At 39.8% G+C, this 15,284-nt stretch overlaps 1 protein-coding gene across 4 annotated transcripts in view; it reads left to right on the forward strand.

Annotated features, from left to right (window-relative positions):
- The window catches only part of LOC116845570 (cysteine-rich secretory protein 2-like), a 131,480-nt gene that overhangs the window by 65,275 nt on the left and 50,921 nt on the right, over positions 1–15,284 (forward strand). The window contains exon 1 of one of the 4 annotated variants that reach the window (XM_032818370.1): positions 15,094–15,156. The exons of the other annotated variants lie outside the window; for them this stretch is intronic. The gene's annotated coding sequence lies outside the window, so the exon portion shown is untranslated. Of the gene's footprint in view, positions 1–15,093; positions 15,157–15,284 lie in introns of those variants that run through there. 4 annotated transcript variants of the gene reach the window in all.

Below are 15,284 nucleotides of genomic sequence, written 5' to 3' on the forward strand. Positions count from 1 at the left end.
GTCTATTAGAGCAAACGTTGGAAAAAATAGGCATAAATACAGTGAAAAATTTTGCAATATTTTTTTTTCAATATTTGTCACATATACACATGTTTTCTAACAGTGCAGGAATAATCTGTTAGTAGAATTAATCTTTCTGAGCAAAATAGTAACATTTTCTATATGACAATTGATTAATTTATCGATTATTTTAGTCAAAGAACATAAGAAATTAATTAATACCTAACAGGTGCAGGAATAAATTGTCAATAGAGCTAATCTTGCAACATAATAAAATTCTTCAACAGCAGACCTCAGTTTCTAAGTTAGAAATAGCATACATAGAACGTAAAGATAATAAATATCGTGTTTTTTTAGTAGTGTTGGACGATCTTTGTGCTGGATAATCTTCTAAATTAACCGACATTAAAATTTTCTTTAATTAAAATAATCGGCAAATTAATAATCAGAAGTTATAAATCGTCATATAGAAAGTAAAAAGTAATTTTATTGACGAAATTCATTCTTAATCAGTGTAAAGTGTAAAAATGTTTCACTGTATTTATGCGTATTTATTCTCTCAACGTTTGCTCTAATAGGCCTTTTACATTTTCAACTTAGATTGTAGACTTACATCATAGAGCCTTTCTTAGATTTTTTATTGTTTTTATTATCATCCTCTAAGGTCATGCTCCTTAAAGTCTGCATTAATACAGTCGAAAATCGAATACTTGAAACTTGTCTAGAGCGAGAATCTGAATTTAGAGTCAGATATGAATGAGCATTTCATTCGTACAATATATGTGACATTAGATTTGAAATCGCGAGATTCAGCTGAAATATTCACATATTACTCTAAATTCAAATCTTATTTGAGATTGGTTTCGCGTGAGATACTCGCATTTGAATTTAGAGTTGGATCTGAGCTCTCTAGTTGAATTTTGCGAGATACGTGTGACATTGCAGTTCAATTAGAAAATTCAGACTTGACTCTAAATTCAAATCTTTTTACTTTTTAGTTTTTTACTTTTGAGTTTTTTACTTTTTAGAACGAGTTTCAAGCAACATCTATTAATACAGATTTAATAGCGTCTGCAAGGAAATAATTGATGATTATAAATGGTAACTCGCTCAGAATAAAATTTGCAAGTAGTTGAAGCAAGTACTTCAAACTATACATTTCGAGCTGTCGAAGGAGACTATCTTTTAGATATCAATTAACTAACACTTAATAACTAACACATTTTAAATATTATTTAATAAATTTTAGATTAAGATATTAGGGAGGGGGGAGGGATTTTTTCCATCATAATTTAGCCATAATTTAGCCATAATTTATTTTAGGATTAATCAGTTCTTTTTTCACGGAAATACGCACATAATAGAGAGAAAAGGCAGGGAAGGAGAGAAAGAATGATGGACAAAACAATTTAGGCCATCTAACTGTACCTTAGCTATCGATGGAAAGGATATTTTTAATATTTTATTTAATACATTTCAGATTAAGAAATTAGAACTTCCACACTGTAAAAAATCTTGCGCACATAATACGTAAACAAATTTTCCAAAAAGTTCATTCTAAATTTTGTGTTGAAAATAATTCATTTATATGTTCATTCTTATGTTATTTATATTATGTACTAGTCTATACATAATATAAATAACATACAAATGAACATAAGAATGAGTTATCTTTGACACAAAATTTAGAGTGAACTTTTTGGAACATTTGTTTACGTACTATGTACGCAAAATTTTTTACATCCAGTTCATCCACAATTTTTACATTTAGCGCATCTACAATTTAGCCGAACTAATTAGTTTATGGCGGAAACACGCAAATATATAACAGAAAGAAAAATATAAAGAAAAAGGTAGAAAGGAAGGCTTCTTGTGGCTGCGCGATGTTGCGCGAAGCAGAATGGAAAGAAACGAAATCGTGATAAAATCGGATCGTGATCCGGAAACCCATGGAACTTTCGTGACTGTGACAAAGGTTTTCTCGTTGTTAAGACCAGAACACGGCGGAAGATTTTTCCCGGCCAGCAAGACTGCCGTCGCGCCGACGATTCGATGCAGATGCGCGGCACGGCTGAAACGCGTATCAGACCCGCGCGGAACTTTCGTTCGCGGCGCGCAACTCATCAAATAACTTTTGCCCGGTGATGAAAAACTCGAATCTGCAGCGCGGTGGAGGGAAGAAAAAAAAGAGGAGATATTTTCCCCTTCTCTTCGCAGCGGCCAGAGACCAGGGGTGGGAACACGGGGCCGAATATTTAATGCAAACGCAGCCCCCGGTTAACATTCGCGGTGTACCGAACAAACTTTCCACGCGTGAAGAGGAACCCGCTGTGGATAACCTCGATGCGTCATAAAAAATTCACTCTCTGCCTCCCGGGTAGCTTTAAAGGGAGCCGTCCTAATATTCAACGGAGAACGCGACGCGAAATTACAATCGTTCCGCTCATGGGGAGATTTTTTATTTATCTTTTCTCCACTCGAATCGTGCCGAACTCGACCACTGCATTCTCTCTCTTTCTCTGTCTCCTCTCGCCTTCGTCGCTCTGGAGCAAGTCCGAAATTGAAAAAAAATATCAAAATCGAACATCACAGTGCAAAATGTCCGCGACGCGCGAAACCAACGGATGAGATGATTCTCGTGCGGTAAAAAGCACAACACGTGTTCACGCTAGAAGACAAATCGTCTCTTCTCATTTAGTCTCTCTCTCTTTCTCTCTCTCTCTTGGTTGTGGAGTAAATTTGCGATTCGCATTACACGAGCCATAAATCACAATAGCGGTGTGGATGGAGGCCGGTGCGCGCGTTTTGAAGCGCAGGATACATTCACGGTGTGTGTTCCAGTGCGCGCCCGGAGTTTCGATAGGAGTAATACATCGCAATTTTAATCTCTTGGGCACAATACGGGTCTGCGATATACGTAGCCCGCGATATTGACGAATAAATACCGGAATAAACGGGGCTCTCGCGCCCGCCGCTCGATTAAAGGACGAAATTGGAAAATTCGACCTGCGGCCACGTCGCGAATTTGAAGGAGATCGGAGAGAAGAGGGATGGTCTGCGCTCTGTAACGACGTTTCCCAGCACGCGATCAGTTTTTCCGGACGAATTGTCTGAAATTTATATATCGCGCGCGCGCGCGAGTCGTGTCATCGATTATTTATAATATACAAAGTGTCCCCGGGCAACCGAACACGAGCTCTTTTCGAGTGTCGCGTGTTGGCAGCCGCGTTATCCGATGTACAAGGTATCAACGTTTATTTGGCAGGACCAACGCTGTTATTTATTAACCGATATACTCGCGTCTCCACTCGGTGAGAATTTTACGCGGCAAACATTATATAGAATTTTAATGGTGCAGGATAGTGTTCGACATTAATCTTTCAAATCAAACAATTATAACTTTTGAATTAAAATAATCGACAAATTAACGATCAAAATTAAATCGTCATACATAAAATCACATATAACTTTATCAAACACTTTATCAAAACTTGATGCGATTATAAATGGTAACTCTCTTCTTTCTATCTTTTTCTTCATATTTTTCTTTTCTTCTGTTATATATTTGCGTGTCTCCGCCATAAACTAATTAATTCGGCTAAATTGTGGATGAAAGTTCGAATTTCTTAATCTGAAATGTATTAAATAATATGTCTAAAATATTAAAAATATTCTTTCAATCGATAACTAAGGTACAGCTAGATGGCTTAAAGACTTGATGCGATTGATTATATATTGATTAATATTTAATTTCACTAATTTATTTGCGACTTCACATGTATGGCGATCAATTTTCATTATTGATTGGCCGATTACTTCAGTTAAAGAAAAGTTTAATCGACTAATGCCTGATACTGTCCTGCACTTCTAAAAAAACTTCTAAAAAATTTATTATTATCTCCGTTTTATGTGTTGTTTCTATTTTAGTTGATTATTTTAATCAAAGAAAATTTTAATCGGTCAATTTAGAAGATTATTGTCCAACATTATCCTGCATTATTAGAAAATACGATATTTATTATCTTCTCGTTTTATATATGCTATTTTTAACTTAGGAACTGAAATCTGCTGTTAAAGAATTTTATTTACTTAGCAAGATGAACTCTACTGACGATCTATTCCTACACCAATGTTAGGTATTAATTAATTTCTTATGTTATTTGACTAAAATAATCGATAAATTAATCAATTGTCATATAGAAAATTTTATTATTTTGCTTAGAAAGATGTATTTCTACTAACAGCCTTTTTCTGCACTGCTAGGAAACGTGTGCGCATGTGTGTGTGTATGAGACAAATATTGAAAAAAATTTATATAATATTCTCTGCAATCTCTGTTTTCTCTTCTCTCCATTCTCTTTGGTTTCCTGTTTATCTATTTCAGACGATAGCACAATTGCGAGCATCGTTCGTGCACGAATCGAGTCGACGCAGTCGCGTGTCAACACTCAAACCACGCGGACGTTTTTCTCAGACTATGATTCGCAAAGCAGCCGGCGATATTCCGGACGCTCTCTTCTGCCGGAGAGGTCCTCGAGCTAATTCGACGGCCCGCGTCGGTGCTGTTGTGATCCCGATAAATCGCGTGGCCGACTCGAGTTTGCGAAAGCGATTCGAGGCGAATTTATCCGGTCGTTCCTGGCGACAGTATCGATTGCGAAACTTCGGGAACTACTTAAAACTTTCTTTGCTATTTTCTCTCTCTCCTCCAAACTACTCTTGCACCTCTTCCTCCCCCCTCACTTCCCCCTTTGCCCGCTCGACTCGACTCATTTACAGTTGAAGGGGTTGCCTCCCTCCCCGGCTACGCCGGAATCCCGTCGTAGGTAGTTCACGTGCACACAAGAAACTCTCGAGTCTCGTTCCATTTCTAAACACGCAGCGACGAACGCTCTTAATTTCTGCCCGCGTGTACTCAGCCGTGCACGAAAAAGCGCAGTCGTTCCTTACAAGACTCGAGAGATCCGTGATTGCGGACTCCTGCGAGAGATTCCCGAGATCACCGAACTCGCGGCTCGGCGCGTCTCGGACCGTAGACTGCCACGAAATGCAAAATTCCTCGAGTCCCCGATATCTAACTTGGACGCGACCGAGGTGGAGTCTCGCTCGAGGGGCCAACGATCACCATACCGAGCGGAAACTCCATTCCACGCGAGCGCTCTCCAGTTACTCAATTACGCGGGCGGATTGTTGACTCTTTTCCACTCGTTCTCCGCGCGTTCAATCCGTTCGCCGTTAAGCTCGCGGGACAAGCATCATTCGCGAGAGCAGCGATGGAGGACGAGGAGCAGAGAACAAGCAGCACGAGTCGGCGGAGGATGAGTAAGAAGAGCAGACGGCGACGGCGATGGCGGAGATGGTTGGGGGTTGGTTGGGAGGAAGGATGCGCGATAAAGCGCCGACAGCGCGTCTTCGGCTGTTACCGATGGCTGATGGAATTGCACACGTCGCCAATCGGGGGCTGCAGGTGCAGCCGCACACGTACAACCGCAGCGGCGCGACGGGGAATGTGGCGGGGCGAACTATTCGGCAAACATGGATCCCGGGGTTGAATAGCAAATTGCACCGGTACACGCTACAATGCGCGCAACGAGCGCGTCTCGCAACGATAGTTCCCTCCGACGGGGAAACGTGACTTCTCGATACTTCGAGTGTAGGGCGAGAAAGGACTCGCGCCGTTGCGTCGATTCCGCGCAGCTGTTCGATTCCCGCGCGACACCGTCGGGGAACGCATCTCGTGAACATAGAGAGAGAGAGAGAGAGAGAGAGAGAGGAAGAGAGGCGGGGGAGGGAGAGAGAACCGCTGCCGCACCATCCGCGGGCTGCGTTTATGCTCACCGGGCTAATTAACGATCATAATCGTTCGCGATCGCCGATAGACCGTTCAGAACGCGATTAACGTGACGTAGCTCCTCGTAAAGGCATTTTGTGTGGCCTCCCGGAGACAGAATGGCTATATGTAGTTGTAAATTGTACATGTGTGTATTATACGCGGGGAAAATTTTGTAGTAAGAATTACTGCGAGATTTTGTAGTCAGAATAGATCGACATTCTGCAGTAATTGACTGTTTTCTCATTTCACATGTGTTATATGTATTTTAGGGACTAAAATGTGTTAAAAATTTGACAGGAAACAACGTTGTTAATCGACATATTTGCGTCTCTATACGGAGAAAATATTATAAATTTTTTTATACTTATAATCAACTATAAACAATCATAATCGACAATCGCCGATAGATCGTTTAGAACATGATTAACGTGACGTAACTTCACATTTTGTACAGCTTCCTGAGATAAAATGATTATATATAATTATATGAGTTACACACGCAAGGAATTTTACAGTAACAATTACTGAGGAATTTTATAATATCGAAATATAAGTCGGCATTCTGTAATTTTGACTATGCTTTTGTTATTTCATATGAGTTACTTATAATTGAGAAAGTGAAGTGTCCTATTAAAAATTTTGCTATGTTTCTAGCTGAGTGTAGTACGTTCTTGAACAAGATAGACTTTATTGATAGCTCACTCCTGCACACGCACCCACAAACACAAACATTATTAAAAAACATAGTAAAATCGAAAAAAAAAATTCTATGAAAAAAATTATAATATTATCTTCGTCTATATAATTATATATCGTTCTTATATGAAGTATTTTGCACGGTCATATATGTAATCACATATAATTATAAATGTTCATACGAGAACATTTTTTTTTTAATAAAAACAGAAAAGACAGTTTCATTCAATTTAAACGTCGATATCATAGACTGCCCAAATATAAGCATTCACTTCAATTGTATCTGTAAAACAGTATTATTTTCATGTATAATTGTACAGTATACGTAACTATTTATGATTACATGTCGCCATATCGTCGCTTTGAAAAAAATTATAATATTATCTTTGTCTATATAATTATATATCGTTCTTATATGAAGTATTTTGCACGGTCATATGTGATCACATATAATTATAAATGTCCATACGAGAAAAAATTTTTTTGAATAAAAACAGAAAAGACAATTTCATTCAATTTAAATGTCGATATCATAGACTGCCCAAATATAAACATTCACTTCAATTGTATCTGTAAAACAGTATTATTTTCATGTATAATTGTACAGTATACGTAATTATTTATGATTACATGTCGCCATATCGCGTAAAATTTCATATATTATCATTTTTTTCCAGGTCATCGCGTGGGATCGGGTAGAATTTTACTTTAATATTACGTTTTTTATAAGCGTTTTACTCTACATTCTTTCTCTCTTTTTTCACTCTCTCTCTCTCTCTCTTTTATTTTTTTCTTATTCTGTCCCCTTCTTTCTATGTTCCTATCGCCTCTCCCGCCTTCCTGCCCCCTCTCTTTCCCCTGATTGCAGTTCAGGGACGGCGATACCTCAAGCCATTTACCGCGCTGCTGCGGTGAGCCTTGGGGATTCGAGATTGTATACGGGGCTTATGGGGGTATCCGCTCAACAGTGGTTTTGCGTGCATGCGCAGCGAAACATCATTTAAGCGCCGGCATCGTCAGCTGGAGCAGAAATTTCTCGCGCGCCTTTAACCCCGAGTTAGTTCGCGTCATGAAGCGCACGTTGCTTTAAATTAACGCGCTAAATATATTACCGGCGGACTCGCGGCTGATTTTAGTGAGGAGAGGACGGTTAAACACCCTCCGTCTTCTCCGGCGCCGTTTTCGACATCCCGAGCGCGTCTCAGTAATAGACTTTTTAATTAACATCCCGATACGAGTCGCGATTGCTATTGAACGGAAAGGCAGTGAGATTCTTGTCGTCGTTTATTCGACGCCACGGTAACGCTCACGGTTTCTTGATTATTTTTAATTAAGGGAGTATTCATATTTTCTAATATTTTCGACGAGCCGGGCTGCAAATTAATTAAAAAGTTCTCGCGTCTGAAGTTCGCGCTGACGTTGTTTCTCCACGTCTCGTATTTCTCAATAACACTTCTTCGCTTGAGCATCACACGAGGTTGTTCGCGGGGCCATAAAAGACAATCCGTCGTAGACGTTTGCGATCACGAGGCGAATTGTCCTTTTATCGCCGATGCTTCCATCTCTCTCCCCATCATATCGGGCGCGAGGTGATGTGAATTTTCCGCGAAAATCTACACGAAAAGAAATCGTGCACATACAATCAAAAATATTCATTTGTGCATAATTGTGTCACCATAGTTATCTTTATGTGATAGTAATGTATATGGTAGAGGTGACTCAGTTGTTTTAATAGGAGAGACCATGTCTAAGTAGCTCCAAAAATATATTGCTCATGTGTTTTTTTAGTATTTATCTTGAGAGGAACAGCGAATACAAAATCGCGAGAATATTCCTTTCACAACATAGATACTTTTTTCTATATTTCATTAAAATCAGTATATTATTACAGTTAAACAATAGAAAAAAAATTAATTAGCAGTAGTAAAGTAAATTATCAAACTTCTCGAGAAATTTTGTATCGGTATTCTTCATCGTGAATGAATAAAGTTAAGCGACGCATTATATTGGGTAAAGTGAAGTTTCTTGCAAGTGTACGATATACTGTCTCGGATGATTAAAGTAATTTTCAATCATAAAATAATTGAAATCCAGCATGTGGGCGGAGGAGATAAAGTTGGTACATAATTAGGGGCCGACCGGAGGGCCGTGGAAGTCTTTCGCGGAGACTCCGGAACTACTAATCAGATATATATCTCATACGTGGCCTTACCCTGCGCTACTGAACTCTGAGAACTTTGAACTACTTCTTACCCTGGGCAACTGATACTAGAGCGAGACGGCCACGTTGCTACACGTTTGTATTTCGGTTATTACAAAACAAAATATACGGTTAACAGGACATTGTGGCGAACACATAGCAGAAGGCTGGCGTTCTATCGTGTTTGTACAGTCAGTCACAACAATGACTTATTTGAGAAGTTGTAACTTGGAAATTTTGAAATATGGGACCCCGTATTTTCCCCTCTGCATCAACTACATCAGTATATTTACGCGTAATCTGGTTATGCCAACCAGAAATTGATTGGAGTAATGTTTACCATGGATACACTCTGGTTGGTTCAACCAGATATCGTCATTGTATCTCAGTGACGATTACTCTGTGGTCACAGCAATAATTAGTTGTCCCGTATTTTACCATTATTGAATCTGGCTGGCACAATTAGGTTTATATGTGGGACAATCATACTGTGTTTTTTCCCGTGTACAAGTTCTCGTACACCGACAGACAACGAATGAATGGCTTCGAGAGCTGTAACAGCCGTTGATGGCGGACTCTTTTTGTCGTCGTGGAAGAACGCGCCCGCTAAACTTTTTCCGATGCGCGAACCAAGTATCGAGTAAATGCGCGAGCAGGGTACGGCCATTAATTCGACAAGGCAGCGCCTAGGGTGGGGAAAGGACCCAGAACACGCGCTCCTGGGAAGTTCGCGTACATATTTACGGCGCTTCCTTAGCTCTCCCCGTCGATCCGACTTGAGAAACCGTCGCATTTTCGTAGCGAAAGCGGGCAGGGAATAAGAGCAAACCGATGGCCCTTCCGTGCAGCAAGACCGCAATATTCGCCTCGTCTAGATTTTATTTTCCCTTCGATCCCTGCCCGCGCGGAAGCGCACCCTCTCGCCGCGAACGATTGCTCTGCGCTCGATAATTTCACGACGTGACGTTTTTCGTCGCGGCGATCATCTCTCTCATCCTTTTCCCCCCTAGCGACCTTTCTCAGGTTTAGATAATTTAAACCATTGCTGAAGTCTTATCTATACTGTAAATCCACTGCAACCAAGTGTTACTTTGGCTAAAGCTCTTTTTACACGTTTCTAACCGATGTAGGTTACGTCATTTAACATGTTTAAACGTGTTAAATTTTACCACGAAAGAAATTCAGCTTACCCTTTACATTATTACACGTTTATATTATTACACGTTTATATTAATTCAGCTTACCCTTTACATTATTACACGTTTAAAAATAATACACTTGGATTTGTAGTGTATCAGAAGCCTTGAGAAAGGCGGACTAATACCGCTAATTTATCAAATTGGGTTAATATAATCTGCAATATTAAGTACATATTTAAAGTATGCTTTGTTCTATCCACACGTAGACTGCATTTTGAATTTTGTTTGGCGTTGGGCGTTGTTATGTTTGATTTAGCAGTACTCTTGCAAAATTGCGTTCTATTACTAAAACAAGAGACACTGTATTATTTAACATATTGCACTCTTGCCAAGGTTAAATTGATCTATTGCGTTTTAGTTGTCAGCTCATACGTGGCATTCTCCTATCAAACACGTTGGACTTTGATTTGACACTAAGTTCATAGATTTGGACTGTTCCTTTCTTCTTTTCTTTGTTTAATTCATAACTATGTTTAGTTATACCATTCTTAACTATGTTTACTTATACCATTCTTTTTAATCATTCTTAATTATGTTTTGCGACACATTATTATTTCTTTGCATTTATTTATAAATAATTAAAAAATTCCCTTCTTTGTTATTTTACTTTACTATTTGGCGTGTTATCTTTTAATCCTCTACTGCCCAAATTAATTTCTTATGTTTAAAGTTTTTCATGTACCTAGGATGTTTAAAACTAAAGTACTCAACACATATAAGAGGTCAAATTTTATTTTTCTAATTTTTTATTTTCCCACAATGTCACAAGTTTGTGACTCTGAGGTAACGTTGGGCAGTTATTATCACTACCGACATACTAAAAAAAGGCAGTCATATTGTGACTTTCACGTCACGTCGGCCAAGACAGGAGCATTCATATTGGAGATAAATAATGATAAAACTGGATTGTGACTTCAGAGTCACAGAGGCGAGTAAAGAGTTAATGTGAATTAAGGGGCTAGAATATCTACATTTTAGAATCATTTTAGAAACTATAATTTTAGAATTATTTTAGAAATTATAACTTCTCAGGAAACTAATTGTTGTGACCGACTATAAATATGATAGAAACAATCTTTTATATATTAATGCCCGCCACGACTCTGTAAATCGTATATTTGGTCTTATAATAACTAAAATACGAACATATGCGATAACAGAGCCATCTTGCCTTGGTCCAGGTTCAGTTGCTCAGTAAAAAGACCACGTATAAAATATGTATCCTGATTAGCAGCTCCAGAGTCTCCGCGAGAGATCTCCACAGCCCTCCTGTTGGCCCTTAATTATGGCTCAACTTTACCTCGTCCGACCATGCTCTACTTAAATCATTTTATGAATGAAAATTGCATTTATCACCAGAAACAGTATATCATACACTTGCGAGAAATTTCATTCTAACTAGTATGATACCGCTTAATTTTATTCACGAATACTAATACGAAACTTCGAGAGGCTCGAAAATTTACTTTGCCATTACCAAGTCAGTTTTCTCTATTTGTTAATATTATTATTTATAATGTTATTCGGAATTTAATGAAACTCAAGGAGAAGTATTTATGTTTTAAAAGGGCGTTTCGTGATTTTGTTTACCCATTATTTCTCTCAATATAAATATTAAAAAAGCAACATGAGTAACATACTCTGAGGCCATATAACCCGATCTCCCTCTGTAGACTACGAGGAGTCTTAACCCCAGGGTGTAGAATGAACTCGACTCTGCTCTGCTTTCTCGACATTCTCGAGACTGCCGAGAGCTAAACCGGGGGTGGCGGCGAGCAAATTGCAAATTGCATAAACGACCATCAACCCTGAGCAACGTGTGCTCGCAACACCGTCAGGGCAATACGGAAGCGTTCGCTCGTTCGCTCACTCGCTCGCTCGCTCTTGGACGCGCGGAGAGCGCCGGCCGATACAATTTGGACAGCCAGTTGACATTGATATTGACAGCCAAACGAGCATCCAACCGCGATGCATATACATGAGCCGGCCGCCGGGAAATGTCTGCGTCGCACTTCCTCCCGCGCCCACTTTATCCAATGGGAAAACGTCGCACCTGAGTGCACCGCCGATGCATTGTGCAGCGCCGGGGGCTTGTGCAAAAATCATCGCGCGATACATACGTACGCACGGCCGGCGCGTATTCTCGTCACATTAAGGGAAATGGAACGTTACAAACGCGCGTGTCCGTAAAATGAAAAATTATTACAGCTGCCGTCGCCCGCTGAGCCTGTGCGAATCCTAAACGGTTTTACGGTTGTACGTGACGCGGGCACTTGCCAAACAGCGTGACTCCATAACTCTCGGAATCACGCGTCACAAAAATGTAAACCTGCGCGCGTATGATGACGGCGCGTCTCTCGCGCCCGTGAAAAGCGTCGTTCACGCGGATGAAAGTAAACGCGTGTTTCATTATTCAGCCGATCGACTCGTCGCAGTTTGAGAGATCTCGACGGCCTCTTCTCGAGACGCCTGTTTTATTTAGTGCGCCTTTAGATCGCGCGGAGTCTATTCTCGGAAGAATTTGGGCTCAATCGAGATTAGAGGATGAACGCCACATCGTGCGCATCCCGGGCAAACCTGACGAATTTTAAAAGAGCCGTGCGCTCTCCTTACATCGACGTGCTCATCATTTAGTGAATGGTGCTTTTTACTTTTATTCGCGCGCTCGCGAATCTTGCTCTTCGTCCCGTCACGTTCAATTTCCATTAGCTTGTAGTTCCATTCCATTCGTCTTGGCTGTGGACCATCTCGTGGCCGACGTTTTCGCGTCCGGAATTAGCCTTCATATTGGCCCGTGGTGTCTATTGGCAATCGATCGAGTGCTCAGCCAACCACCATGAATATGCACGAGAGTACTTCTAGAAAACGTTTCCACCGAGAGCACTCCCGTCGAACGGTGCACCAGCGGCTGTTTGATCATCGTGTTCCCGCGGCACAATGGAAATTTGCAATTTACTTCGTCGACTCCGAGCCGGAAATCGTCGGGAAATACGCGAATATAACGTCACGCGGAATAGTACACACACGGTATCCGGTCGGGTTGCGCGATCGGTGGCGGAACTGTATTCTCCCAGGGATTTTCGTGCTTCCTATGATGCTCCCCAGACTCCGATGCAATCCGGTGATGCATAAGTTTACAGATTTAAGTCCACTTTGGACGAATCTATAATTTGCGACGGAACTTCAGACGCGGAATCTATTTGCGATTTTGCACGTCGCTTGCCGCGGAAAACATTTGAGGATTCATAGATATACGTCCGCCGCAGTCTCTCAGTCCGCCCGCCAACATAACTTTAATTCTTCCGACGTCTCTTGACAGATGAAATTCTGCCACGAATTATACGGATCGTCTGAGGCGAAGATTTCACCATCGATCCACTGAGAATTGTGAACTCATCTCGCGCGAATCACTCACATAAAAATATTTGATCCGCTCTTAAACGGAATCCTTTTGTAAGGCAAAAATAATTTTCCCGAATGCGCGGCTAATTCTGAACATTTTTTATTGTTTTAAATACTTCAATTTTTAACATACAATACATGTGTATATTAAACATATGTATATGTTTCACGTTAAAAGTTTAAATATTCGTATTTAAAGGCCAAAATAATAAGAATGTCCAGAATTAGGTATGTGTCCTATCATTGGTACTTCTAATAATTCAAGAGAATTCTCCTAAAACCAAAAGGAAGATATTCTAAGCGACGATAAAGTTAGACGAATTCTGTTTTTCATCCATATATTGAGAAAATATTTGGAAATGTATTTGTGGGATGAGGTTTATTCACAAAAATAAACTTTATCTCGCAAATAAATTTTCAAGTATTTTTCTCAGCGCAATATACTTATTAAAATTTGTTTGTGTGAGGTAAAAAATTTAGTCTCACAGAAATAAATTTTGTTTTTCACAACTTTATTTTACAAAAATAAACTTTATATGTATTTCGCAAATAAATTTTCAAGTATTTGTTTCTCAATATAATATACTAAGAAACAAATATTTGAACATTTATTTGCGGGATAAAAAGTTTACTCATAGAAATGAATTTTATTTCGCACTTATTAACTTTATTTTAGAAAAATAAACTTCATATTACAGAAATAAATTTTCAATTTTCTCTGTGTACAAGTCTCGTTTTTGATAAAAATTTCTTTTAATAGGAGAGCACTTCGCCTCAAGCAAACATATTCCTCTTAATTTAAGAAAAGAATAAAGTTACATATAAGTTAGTTAATATATAGATTTTCGACGGCTTACTTCATTAGAAGAGGAATATTCTTTCGACGAGAATTTTCGTTTAGAATACGAGATTACAGGAAGTAGCACCTTGCAACGAGACTTGTTTTTTTGGGTATAGGAATATTTTCCTTCCGGTCTCGGAGGAATTTTTTTGAGGCCATGTATAAGAGGATTTCGCTAAGAATAAGATTTCTTTTTTTGCTGTTGTACGTCTCGGGGGGCGAACGCAAGCGCATTATGATAGACTGACTTTCATTTTCGCGCGCGAGTCGCTTTTAATTCTCCCCTACAATTCGCGCGCACGAGTGCACAGCTCTCCCGTTCAATTTATATTTATTTATTTCGTCTCGCATTACAAAATATTTTTTTCACCCTGGCGATACATTTCCCTCTTCCCGAGGATATAAATTGATTTCATTCGCGTTTTTAGCGGAAAATAATCCGCGAGATAAAAGTCGTTTTGCAATTTCGATGCCCGGCATCGGAATGATATTTCAATATGCGGCACACGATGCTTCGTAATCGCAGGCTAGTGGCCTTTTGCAGCTTTGCTGCCTCAGATTGCGGCTCGAATTGCAGGTCGAATTGCGTGCGTGTTACTTTCATCTTTTTAATTAAAAAGAAAAACAGAAATAATGCCGAGGAAATGGAGTGTGTGTGACAGAGAGAGGGAAGGTTGAGAGGGGGTGAGCGAGACAAAGAAAGAGAGAGAGAGAAGGGGGGAGAGAGGATATGGCTCGATTTGTGCTTTCGTTCGTTTGTTGCAGTGTCGCGACTTCAATGTGGTGACGATTCGTTCGAAGTTGAACGCACAAGAGCCAGAGTATGCCCATTAGCGAGATACTTCGGGATTCAGTTGAATGCGAAAGCCGCGTTTAATGGCGGAGAATGCGGAACTATCGATAAAGTTTCCCGTTGCTGACCGCGACGCAAAGTCAAAGAGGTCCTTCGTGGCTCTGTAATTCGATCTTTGTGCCGTACAACGCGGTAAGCAAGCGTCCTAAACGTATTGCACTAATATTTAGAGAAAGATAGATAGATAGATAGATAGATAGATAGATAGATAGAGAGAGAGAGAGAGAGAGAGAGAGAGAGAGAGAGAGAGAGAGAGAGAG

The sequence above is a fragment of the Odontomachus brunneus genome, unplaced genomic scaffold (assembly GCF_010583005.1).
Source record: "Odontomachus brunneus isolate Ranch 3 - 2012 unplaced genomic scaffold, Obru_v1 Obru_scaffold_053, whole genome shotgun sequence".
In the NCBI taxonomy this organism is placed as follows: domain Eukaryota; kingdom Metazoa; phylum Arthropoda; class Insecta; order Hymenoptera; family Formicidae; genus Odontomachus; species Odontomachus brunneus.